We start from the raw sequence: 12,239 nt of genomic DNA on the forward strand, positions 1-12,239 counted from the left end.
TTTCCCTTCCTCCCTTCCCTCCCCTTCCAGCTCCCTCGTCCCAGGTTTCCCCCTCCCCTCTCCCACCCCCCTTCCTCCCTCCCCCCACCCCAGTTATGTTAAATAAAAAGACGTTTTTGTTTGAAAAACAGGTGTCTTTATTTGACAGTAGGTAGGGAGGGGAAAGGGGAAGGGGGGTAGGGTGGAAGAAGGCCCCAGTGGGGCATGCAAGGGAGAGGTCAGTCCTCCTCCTCCACCAGGAAGCTCTCCCACAGGGCTTCGCGGATCCGGACGGCCCCCCGCTGGGCTTCCCGGACGGTGGCGGTGTGGGGCTGACCGTAGTGGCCAGCCATGCGGTCAGCCTCAGCCATCCAGGCTGGCAGGAAAGCCTCCCCCTTTCTCTCACATAAATTGTGGAGCACACAACATGCTGCCACCACGGGAGGGATGTTGTGCTCGGCCAGGTCCAGACTGGTGAGGAGGCATCGAAAGCGGGCTTTCAGTCGCCCGAAGGCCCCCTCCACCACGATGCAGGCCCTGGTCAGCCTGGCATTGAAGGCCTGGCGGGAGGGATTGAGGTGCCCCGTGTAGGGCTTCATCAGCCACGGCTGCAGTGGGTAGGTGGCATCCCCCACCAGGCACACGGGCATGTCCACGTCCCCGACCCTGATGTGGCGGTCGGGGAAGAAGGTCCCGTCCTGCAGCCGCTGGCACACGGAGGAGTTGCGGTACACCCGGGTGTCGTGTGCTTTGCCGGACCAGCCCAAATTAATGTCCGTGAACTGGCCCCGGTGGTCACACACGGCCTGCAGGAGGATGGAGAAGTACCCCTTGTTGTTCACATAACGGGACGCATGGTGTTCCGGGGCACGGATGGGGATGTGTATCCCGTCGATGGCCCCCCCGCAGTTGGGGAAGCTGAGGGCGCCGAATCCCCGGACCACTCTGCGGAGCAGCACCCGGTTGATGGCCTTGACCACCTGCGGAGAGAGACACAGCAAAGCGCCAATCAGTGGGGCGCCCGGGTGGCTGGGAGCATTCATGCCCTGGCAGTGCCCCGCGCCCCACTCCCGGAAGCAACCCCCCTGGCGGCGTGTAGTATGGCCGGGACAGACCGACCCCTCCGGTGCGGGGCGCTTTCGCCTCCTCCCGCCCCCCCTTTGTCCCTGGGGTGGCCCATCCCCTCCTTGCAGCCCTCCTTCCCCCCGGCGCAGTGGCCAACGAGTGCCATACCTGCATGAACACCGCTCCGACGGTGGATCTCCCCACGCCGAACTTGTTCCCGACGGATCGGTAGCTGTCCGGCGTGGAGAGCTTCCAGAGGGCAATGGCCACCCGCTTCTGGAGGGGGATGGCAGGCCTCATGCGAGTGTCCCTTCTGTGCAGGGCAGGGGCGAGCCACTCGCAGAGCTCCAGGAAGGTGTCCCTCCTCATCCTGAAGTTCCGGGTCCACTGTCGGTCCTCCCAGCGCTCCAGGACGATGCGGTCCCACCAGTCGCTGCTGGTGTCCAGACGCCAGACGCGGCGGGGCACGCCGGTGCCGGGGCGCCGCCACGGCTCCTCCACGGCCCCCAGGGCAGCCAGGCGGAGAGGCAGGGGGCTGACGTTCACCAGGTGGTGCCAGGCAGCCTCGAGCCATTGCTGGCAGGCTTGCAGCAGCAAGTCCAGAAAGTGCACCAGAAGGTGCAGGGCGAGCTCTGGCTCCATGTTGCCACCTGCGGTGGCGTCCCCAAAGGGAAGCACCGACACAAGCGGGCACAGAGACCAACGCTTTGCTGTCCCTTGGCGAGGTTGGCAAGCAAGCAGGAAAAGCTGAGAACCGGCTGTCCAGGGGGGGTCCCTTTAAGCATGAGCCTCAGATAGCCTCAGACAGCAGCCACACAACGCAACTACTGACCTGATGCCCTGCCGGAACCGGTTTCAGCCGCCCTTAAATGCCCCCCTGCGTCCAATCAGTGTGGACGCGCTAGTTCGAATTAGCAAAATGCTAATTCGAACTAGTTTTTAGTTCTAGATGCGTTAGTTCGAATTAGCTTAGTTCGAATTAGCGCTGTAGTGTAGACATACCCTCACTCTCACACACATCTATACTTCTCTTAAAATAAGATTTAAGAACAAATATTTTTGTGGAGCTGTGGGGCAGAAATAATAAGATTATTAGTGGAGATGGTCTTGAACCAAAATTCTATATTTGAATACACACAAACTTTGGGAGAGTCCCCAACTTCAAAGAAAGCCTCTGCTTTTATATACAATGGCATAAACCAGACCCTGAGAATCAAATATCCCTAACTTTTGGAAAAGTTGGCATTTGGATGTACAGGCTGTCCCCGAGTTACGCGGATCCGACTTAAGTCGGATCCGTAGTTACGAACGGGGATTTCTCGCCCCGGAGAACTAGAGCAGCGGGACGCCTGGTCCTGCCGCCCGCCTTCTCCGGGGCGAGAAAAGCTGCTCCCCGTCTCCCTGGTCTGCTGGCGGAGCCAGCAGACCAGGGAGACTGGAGCAAAGCGGCGGAGCACCGGGGGCCGGACCCGCGGCCGCTTCCAGATCAGCTGGAAGCGGCGCGGGTCCTGCCGGGTGCTCCGCCACTCTGCGCAGCATCTCCCTGGTCTGCAGACCAGGGAGACGCTGCGCAGAGCCCCGGAGGACCCGGGCCGGACCGCGGCGCTGATCTGGAAGCGCCACGGTTCCGCCCGGGTCCTCCACAGCTTTGCTCCACGTCTCCCTGGTCTGCTGGGGGGGACGCAGCTAGTGCCCCCCCCCCAGCAGACCAGGGAGACGTGGAGCAAAGCCGGGGCCTGTGGTAGAGCAGGTGGGGCACTGCCGGTTGGTCCCGCAGCACCGCTTCTTGGCGCTACTGGACCAACCCGGCAGCACCCCAGCTGCTCTGCCCCAGGCGTCCTGATTCAGCTGCTGATCAGTTTCAGCAGTGGCTGAATCAGGATGCCTGGGGCAGAGCAGCTGGGGTGCTGCTGGGTTGGTCCAGTAGCTCCGAGGAGCAGCCGCGCTACTGGACCAAGCCAGCAGCACCCGAGCTGCTCTGCCCCAGGCGTCCCAAAGTCAGCTGCTGCTGAAACTGACCAGCAGCTGACTACAGGAAGCCCAAGGCAGAGTTGCTCTGCCCTGGGCTTCCTGGAATCAGCTGCTGATCAGTTTCAGCAGCAGCTGACTTGGGGACGCCTGGTGTTCTTATCTTGAATCTGTATGTAAGTGGAACTGGTGTCCAGATACAGCGGCTGTTGAAACTGATCAGTTTCAGCAGTGGCTGATGCCAGTTCCGACTTACATACAGATTCAACTTAAGAACAAACCTACAGTCCCTATCTTGTACGTAACCCGGGGACTGCCTGTAGATCTGGATTTGAATTTTGTTGCCTAGCCATATCTGTCAGTAATACGGATATTATGTAAAAGTCCTTTTGTCTGTATGATATTTCTGGAAAAGCTGGTTAGTGCTGACCATACTAAATCTAGGATTTTTTAGACAATGCTGTTTGTTAGGCAACTTAGAAAACTCATCTCAAATATATGTTACAATGTAATTTTTAAGTGAGCTCTAGTTTCAGACATATACTACAAAGCTTGAAAACATTGCTACTTGGGAAACAGCTGTTGTATGTCAGGTTAACTGATCTAACATATTAGACTATGGGAATCTCATTTATATACCCCTTATATCACCATTGAAGTGGATGGGATTGCACATAGGTGTAAAACAGCAGGCAGTTTAATCCAGTGTTTTCAATATGGAGGAACCAGTATTCTGAAATTCATTGTAATTTGCTAAAAAGTTATGATTAATTCTGCTCCTGGTAGAAGCACCATATAGAGAAGGAATCTTTGCTAGAGATGCTGCTTTTATTGTCTGATTAATGGGCTTTTTAAAAGAATAAGAAACCAATTTAGAATTTTGCAAGAAAGCAGGATTCAGGGATATAGAGCCACTTATAGTGTTAAAGCCTCCAAGCAAAAGAAAGAAAAGTAGACTTTTTTGCTGCATGTTTCTTTTGTGAATACCTGTATTTTACCTCTAAATTACATACATTTTAGTAAAGTCTCACCTTCCTCTGATCTTATGATACATTGGACTTTTAAAATATAATAAAGAATGTAAAGAGGTATTTAATTGGTAGAGTTTACATTTTATTTATAGAGCTCTGACATCAGCACCTACATACAACACCTTCACAGCTAATCCCCTGTGGTATTTTCCAGTGTTCTAGCTTTCTCCCTACCCCCCCCCCCCCAAAAAAAAAACCCAACTCAAACTGATCCAAATCTAAAACAACATTACTTGCCTCCAGATATGTCCATTTAATACAACCAATCCACACAGCCAACTGCTGTTCTCAAAAGACTATCTGACAGATTCTATTCACTTTCAAAGTAGCTCTCCATGGTTTGAATAATTATCTTTCATTTCCCCCTTTCTGACACTTTTCAATGATTTGTTGACATTTGAAGAGATATGTGCAATCTCACAAGAGGCAGCTGGACTTTCTACCCAAAAGATACAAATACAAAAAGGATTCCCATACAGAATTAGAAATAACTATGTTCTTTGCAAATGGAAGACTAAATCTGCATTTTAATGGGACATGTTTTTAAAAAGCGGAATTCATGAATAACCCTATGAGTTTTAACTTTTTCCTTGCCGGTGACAAATCAGAACCACCCTTACAGAGAATTTAGATCTTCTCTAAGCCTAAAGCTTTGACAGGCCAACAGTCACAGTGGTGTCTAGGCACTTTACCATAGAACTTTCCATCCCCTACATATATACAACTAAAAATAAATTCTTAGATATATTTTATGAGCTTTGCGCTATCTCACTAGGTTTATGTGCCTGGCTATCTGAGCATGCCCAAAATTACAAAAAACAAACAAATAATGAAATATTATTTAACTAGCTACTTACCTAGCCCCCATTAGTGGGGAATTACAAACATGAATGAATTGATCCTCAGACCACTTGTGTGAAGAAGATATAAGTACTCCCATTTTACAGATGGGGACGTGGGATGCTAGAGAGGGTTTAAGTGACTTGCTAAGAAGATTGTAGCAGAATCAGAAATGGAAGCTAAAAGTTGGGCAGTGTAAACGCTGTTTGCCAGCATTTTTGCTGACAAAATACTTCCATCCGCTGCAAACAGGGTTCATGTTTTTGACATGAGAGTGCTCCTGGCAACAACAAGCCATTTATACTGCCACTTGCTGCAGTAAAACTTTTATCTTTCATGGGACAGGGAATTAAGCACTTGTGAACAATTAAAATGTCATTGTTCAATTGGCAGTGCAGACACAGTCTTAGCAACACAGCCATGTCACTAAAAGCTATGTAGTGTAGACTAGGGATTAATAGGATAACCGTTTACATTGTTAACCGATAAGCCTGGGCTTATCAGTTACCGTGAATGGTTACATGCAGGCTCCTGCCCTGCTACCGGGGAGCTGGCTCCCACTCCATGCTGCAAGTGCATGTAACCATTGAAATTTTCAGTGGTTACAAAGTTTCCCAGTTAGCCGCTATTTAACATCCGTAGTGTAGACAAAACTGAACTATTAACAGCTGCTGGTTCAGTCTTTGAGAGCACTGATTGATATTCCACTTGCTCAGCCTCAGGCAAAGGTAGCAGAATGGAGATTTTCTGCTAGCACACTCTGGGAGAGGAAAATACATAGTGGGAGAATGGAAAGAGTAAGAAGAAAAAAATGGAGCACAGGAGGGATGCAAGATTGAGAGGATTTGTCGGAGAGAACAGGAGATTGGGAATAAGAGGCCTTGGCCCCAAATAACCTTATTGGAGTCCTTCAAGCAAGAAACAGTGGGGCTTTAGTAGTGAGCTCCTCAAAAGTTATTGTGAGATGCGGGCCCTTAAATAACTGAAGATATGCCTGGGAATTTCTAAATTAGCATCAGTGAAATAATCCATCATTCCTGGGGATCAGTCCAATGCTAAACTGACTATTTGACAACCAATTTAAATTCCAACTGACTATTGCATGTGGTCACAGAAAAACTGTATCTGTATTGCCACATAACTGGGACAAGCTACAAGTATCGCCAAGACCTACTGCTCTGAAACATTCTCACCTATTAGCTGTTACTCCAAAATATCAGGCAGAGCACAATCTGGCCTCATGTCCCTTAACAAATTCTAGATGGGAGGGTCTCACATATGACAGCTTCTCTGTAGTATGTCATGGCTTAGAAAACAGCTTATTCAGAAAGTTGTTTTGTTTTGTTTTTAAAGTAACAGAATACTGTTTTGTTTCTTATCAGTGTTTACACTTAGTCATGGGCCTTCTTAATATCATCTCATCAGAGCCCAGATTTTTCAGTTTCCTACTTTTGTGAGTACCATTTTATAACCTGATATTTGGGAACACCAACAGCTTCTTATATTGACTAATTTATCTAATCACAGGCTACTCATTTCTTTCAATCAAACAGCGCCACTTACTGGCCACTCGGCTATAGGAAGAAAGAGATTTACTTTACACACCTTCCCCCCCAAAGTATTCAGAATTTGAAACAGAACTTTTAAATAAATGTATATAATATTCTGAATATAAGGAGGAAATAAATAGTCTTTTAAATCCAAGCTCAAGGGCCCTGAATACCTTGTAATCTTGTAACACAGTCTTGATAGAGTTAATTCAGTGTAGAATTCTATCACCAAGGGAACATTTCCCCCGTGAGAAGAAGAAAAAAATTATATTCTATGTGATCTGAACAAATAAGAAACAACACAGCAACATCAGATTCCATTACCAGAGAATTTTGTCAGATACTTTTAATTGAAAGGGAGAAATAACTCAGAATTGTAAAGGGTAATGGCAAAGGGCTGAGTCATTAAAAAATGGACAGTGGCATTTTACAATTTTGTTACAGAGCTGCTATAAATAAACTTGCATGTATCAACTGTACTACATCAGTCAATAAGTGCTACTTATTTTCATACAACATAACTAGACTAAGCTGGGCAAACATGTAGGGCATACCTACGCAGCAGGGAAAAAGTCAAATTAAGCTTTGCAACTTCAGCTATGTCAATTGCGTAGCTGAAGTCGAAATAGCTTAATTTGGTTTCGTCTACACAGCAGAAAGTCAAAGGAAGAGCACTTTTCCTTCAACTTCCCTTACTCATGAAATGAGGGTTCCAGGAGTTGGAGTAAGAAGCCCTCCAGCTCGACATTATTTCGAAATAATGGTTTATAGTGTAGACACACTTTTTGTTATTCCGAAATAATGCTGCTGTGTAGATGTACCCATACAGAGGTGGATACAACATATGCCATTTTTGGTTCAAAACTAGCTTAAGTTTTATGAGAGCTAAATACACTATGGACCCTGAGGCTAAGTCTACAGTATGGAGTTTTTCCGGGATACCATCCTGGAAAAACTCCGCTGCATCCAGGGAATGCGTCTGCTCTTCTGCTTTCTTTTTTGCAGAAGAGCAGACGCGTTCTTTCGGAAGCCCTGTCTTCCTCGTGCCGTGAGGAAGAAGGGCTGTTTTGAAAGAGGAGGTTTTTCTGAAATTTGGCTCAGTGTAGACGGGTGCAGAGTGCAATTTGCGTATATTTTTCCGATAGATCAGTGTAGTTTAGACATAGCCTGGGCAATACCCAGTGTTCACCTTACAAAAGAGAACACAGATTAAACATGCCAATTTACATGAGCCCTTGGTTTGATCACTAAAAATAATTCACTAATGCCATTGCCACATGCCATTTTCTAGTAAATAAGTACCAGTATAATTCTGTAAAAACAATGAGAAGACCTGTGGCACCTTAAAGGATAGTAGATTTATTTGGGCATAAACTTTCATGGCTAAAAAACACTTTGACAGATGCAATCTCCATGCATCTGAGAAAGTGAATTTTTCCAACAAAAGCTTATACCCAAATAAATCTGTTAGTCTCTGGAAAGTGCCACAGGTCTCCTGGTTGTTTTTACAGATACAGACTAACACGGCTACCCCTCTGAGCATAATCCTGATATATCGTAGTTGTGGAATCTCCATCACTGAAGATATTTAAGAGCAGGTTAGACAGACATCTATCCGGAATGAAATAGACAGTAGTTGATCCTGCCATGAGGGCAGCAGACTGGACTTGATGAACTCTCGAGGTCCCTTCCAGTTCTAGTGTACTATGATTCTACGTTGCTGAAGCCTCTCAGTTAAAATCAAGTACAGTATCAGTGTTATCAATGAGAAAATCACAATTCAATTCTTGCACATTGTTTGTGATTTTCCCATTGATAACACTGATAAACAATAATTAGGGGGCAGTGCCCACTGTTCAATATGCTCACCAACTCCTCTCTCTGGGGGCAGGCAGCCCTGGCTCCCCTCCTCCCCCCGCTGCTGGGGAGGGCCAGGCCTAGGTGTAGCAACCCTGGTCTGTCCTGGATCTCTCACCATAGCTCTTGGGACCCCTTCTCTCCACACAGCTTCTAGGCCCCCCCCTTCCCCACCCCAGGCTGCTGGGGATTGGGCTAGGCCAAGGCTGTGGCTGGCTCAGCTTGCTCCCTCTGACCGCCGGAGGGTTGGGCCAAAGCCACACCAGGCCCAGCTCTCGCCCCAGCAACTAGGGAGGGCCCAGAGCCAAGGCCACCCTAGCCTCAGCTCTTCCCCCACCCCCAGCTACTGGGAATGGTCCGAGGTTATCCAGGCTCTTCCCTCCCACCTCCCAGAGGCTGAAGCCGCCCAGGCCCTTGCCCCATCCCCTGCACCTCTGCCTCTTCCCTCCTCCCCCCATCCACCCACTGGGGAGGGGGGCCAAGGCCTGGCCATGCCTCCAGCTGCAAAGGTGGAAGCCTTGTGGCTCCTGGACCCCCCATGAGCGCTCCTCAGCACTACTGGACCAACCCAGCAGCACCCCATCTGCTCTGCCCCAGGCGTCCTGATTCAGCCGCTGCTGAAACTGACCAGCAGCAGCTGAATCAGGACCAGAGCAGCTGGGGTGCTGCTGGGTTGGACCAGTAGCGCCCAGAGCAGCGCTGCGGGACCAACCGGCAGCACCCCAGCTGCTCTGCCACAGGCGTCCGGAGAAAAGCCTAGTCTGCCGGGGGGGGGGGGCATACTAGCTGCGCCCCTCCCACCCCAGCAGACCAGGAAGACACGGGCGGCAGACGAGACGCAGCGCGGTCCCGCCGCCTGGGTCCTCCGCGGCTTTGTTCCCCGTCTCCCTGGTCTGCTGGAGACCAGCAGACCAGGGAGACGGGGAGCAAAGCCTCTGAGGATGCCGGCAGCGGGACAGCCGCGGGGCGTCTGAGCTGTCCCGCTGCTGGCTTCCCCCACGGCTTTGCAAAGCCTCAGGGAAGCCGGCAGCGGAGCAGCCCAGGCGCGCCTGAGGTGCCCCGCTGCCCGAGCCCCCCTGCCACTTTGCAAAGCCTCGGGGAAGCCAGCAGCGGAGAAGCCCAGACGCGCCTGGGCTGCCTCGCTGCCTGAGCCCCCCCGCAGCTTTGCAAAGCCGCGGGGAAGCCGGCAGCGGAGCAGTCCAGGTGCGCCTGGGGTGCCCCGCTGCCCGAGCCCCCCCCCCCCGCGGCTTTGCAAAGCCGGGGGGGGGGGAGGCTCGGGCAGCGAGGCACCCCAGGCGCGCCTGGGCTGCCCCGCCGCCGGCTTTCCCGCGGCTTTGCAAAGCTGCGGGGGAGGGGGGCGGGGGGGCTCGGGCAACAGGGCTGCCCCGCTGCCCAAGCCCCTCCGCGGCTTTGCTCTGCGTCTTCCTGGTCTGCAGACTAGGGAGATGCAGAGAAAGCCCCAGAGTATACGGGCGGCAGGACCGCGAGGTCCCGCAGTCTGTGTACTGTGGGGCAGCCCCGTTTGTAACTGCGGATCCGACATAAGTCAGATCCGCGTAAGTCGGGGACTGCCTGTAATCATGTTTAAACATGCCAGTGATGAAATCTAGATATAAAATGGCTTTTCCTTACCTGTACAAATACGTGGGCTAAAATACTCTTCTCCAGCTGTTTTCTAGCCACCCAAGCCATAACAACCAAGAGTATAACACTGTATAGTTAAGCTGTGTTACAACAGGGTTATTTTTGTTTCCTAGATCTTAAGGCTTTTAGTACCAAAACTAGAGGTGTGAAAGAGAATCACCTGAAATTAAACTTTGGATCTGAACACCCTGGAACTTGAAAAAAGAAAAGAAGCAGACTGTGAGTTAGTTTGTCCATACAGATGTTGCCTATTTGGAACAAGAGAGTATCTGGAAGAACACACTTTATTCAGGTGTCTGTCTGTGTCACTTTTTGCCAGAACAAATAACAAAAACCCACATTATTTCAGATCAAACCAGTGGTCCTCTGACTGTGCTCCCCAGAGCCACACTTGAAACAGCAGTACTTCTTGATAGCTGCAGCCCAATCCAAGATTACGAGACCTTGTTTTCACTGCAAATTTGGTACAATCTCATCCAGCAAGAGCCAGCTGCAGCAAAGTAAATCCTTAGCATAGCCAGGCAAAGCCGTGAACTGGACAAATGGCATTACTCCTGCTTGCAATTCTGTCTTCTTATTTATATTCCAGTAACTCAGAGCTGTTAATCACTTCAGAGCTCGATTTGTATTACATATGTTCCAGAAATACAATACAGTGAACCCTCGTTTATCGCGGTAGATAGGTTCCAAACCCGACCGCGATAGGTGAAAATCCGCGAAGTAGGGACATGTATATTTAACATGTATACAGCGAGCCCTCGCTACTTCGCGGTTCGACCATCGCGGATTCACGTATATACATAATGTAATGAAAAAAGTCCGCGAAGTCGTGAATCCGCGATGGTCGAACCGCGAAGTAGCGAGGGCTCACTGTAAGATACAGTCCTTGACCAAGGAGGTCACTAATCCTAAAATGATTTCCACTTGCCTCCAGTGAGAGTCCATTATGCAAAGGTCATTTCAAATTCAACCTAAACTGAGAACACACACACAACCGGTGGATGAAAACAGGTGAGTGTGGGGAAGGGTGGGCTAAGACTCAGACAACCATGTTCTTTCATAGACAACTAGGGTGCATCTACACAGCACTTATTCCAAAATACAGCGCTCTTCCTCAGACTTCCCTTACTCCTCGTACAATGAGGGTTACAGGAGTCAGCATAAGTCCTCCAGCTTGACAGTATTTCGACACTATTTTGAAATAACACTAGTTATTTTGAAATAATGTTGCTGTGTAGACGTACCCCTAGTGACGCAGCCATTCCACACTCATGCCACACCACCCTAGTGGTTCAGCAGACACAAACATCCATAGTTTGCATGTGCATGTTAGGAAGTGAGGTGCCTCTTCAGGACATTTGCAAGTAACTTATTGATGCCATAGAGCCATTTCATGAGGGCTATGCTGGCTTAGATGGCAAAACCCCAACCACTTGTGGGGAGCTGAGAGAAAAAGCAGGCAAACCACCAACCACTCTGCAGGAGCAAATCTACAGAGGCTATGTCTCTACTGCACACCACAGGTGGTGATAGGTGAGATACAGGTCTTTTCCTGATAAGGAAAGTCTCTGGCAGCAGGACACAGCAAGATACTAAACTGCTAGCAGTAGCAGTGTGGACAGGGGAGGTACTGTTTGGGTGAGCAGAGAGCCAGGTAGGTGCATACCCACAGGGTTCAGACATTTACTCACTAAACAATGCCTCACCATCTATACTGCCACTTACAACCATGCTAAGAGGGCGTGTAGTGGATGTGTTCTACACACTGACACTGCTGTAAATAGTGTAGACTTAGCCAGAGTTTCCCATTTCTTTTCTTCCCTACCTGCCTCATCCCAAAACGTTAACGAGGAAGGACTTTACACTTTGATGTAAACCTCAGAAGGTGTTGCCCTAAGCATAATAAAAAAGCAGATTGAAGACTCCAGAGCAGAAGTTATGTGGCTTAGAAACACTTCAATGAAACCAAGCAATCGCTGACATACACTGAGTCAAACACATTTTCAAAACTCGTCTCAAATCTGATGAAAGAGGGTAGCTAGGAGGAGGTTCAGTTTATCATTTAAAAGTGAAATTTGACTACGATGATGAGTTTTTGCAAGAAGAGTGAGAAAATTTGGAAAAAATGTGAAATTCAATCAGTAGTTAGTTTTCAAATTCAGTACTTGAACGCTTGTAAAGACTTAGAAGGGGAACAATGGACAATTCTGAAAAATAGAGAGAGGACAAACCTAACAACTAAACTTGCTTTTAATCTCTCAGTTTTAGCTACCATGGAATTAAGCACGGCCCTTGTCATGACAAG

Source organism: Pelodiscus sinensis, chromosome 1, assembly GCF_052426305.1.
Source record: "Pelodiscus sinensis isolate ZL-2025 chromosome 1, ASM5242630v1, whole genome shotgun sequence".
Taxonomy (NCBI): Eukaryota; Metazoa; Chordata; order Testudines; family Trionychidae; genus Pelodiscus; species Pelodiscus sinensis.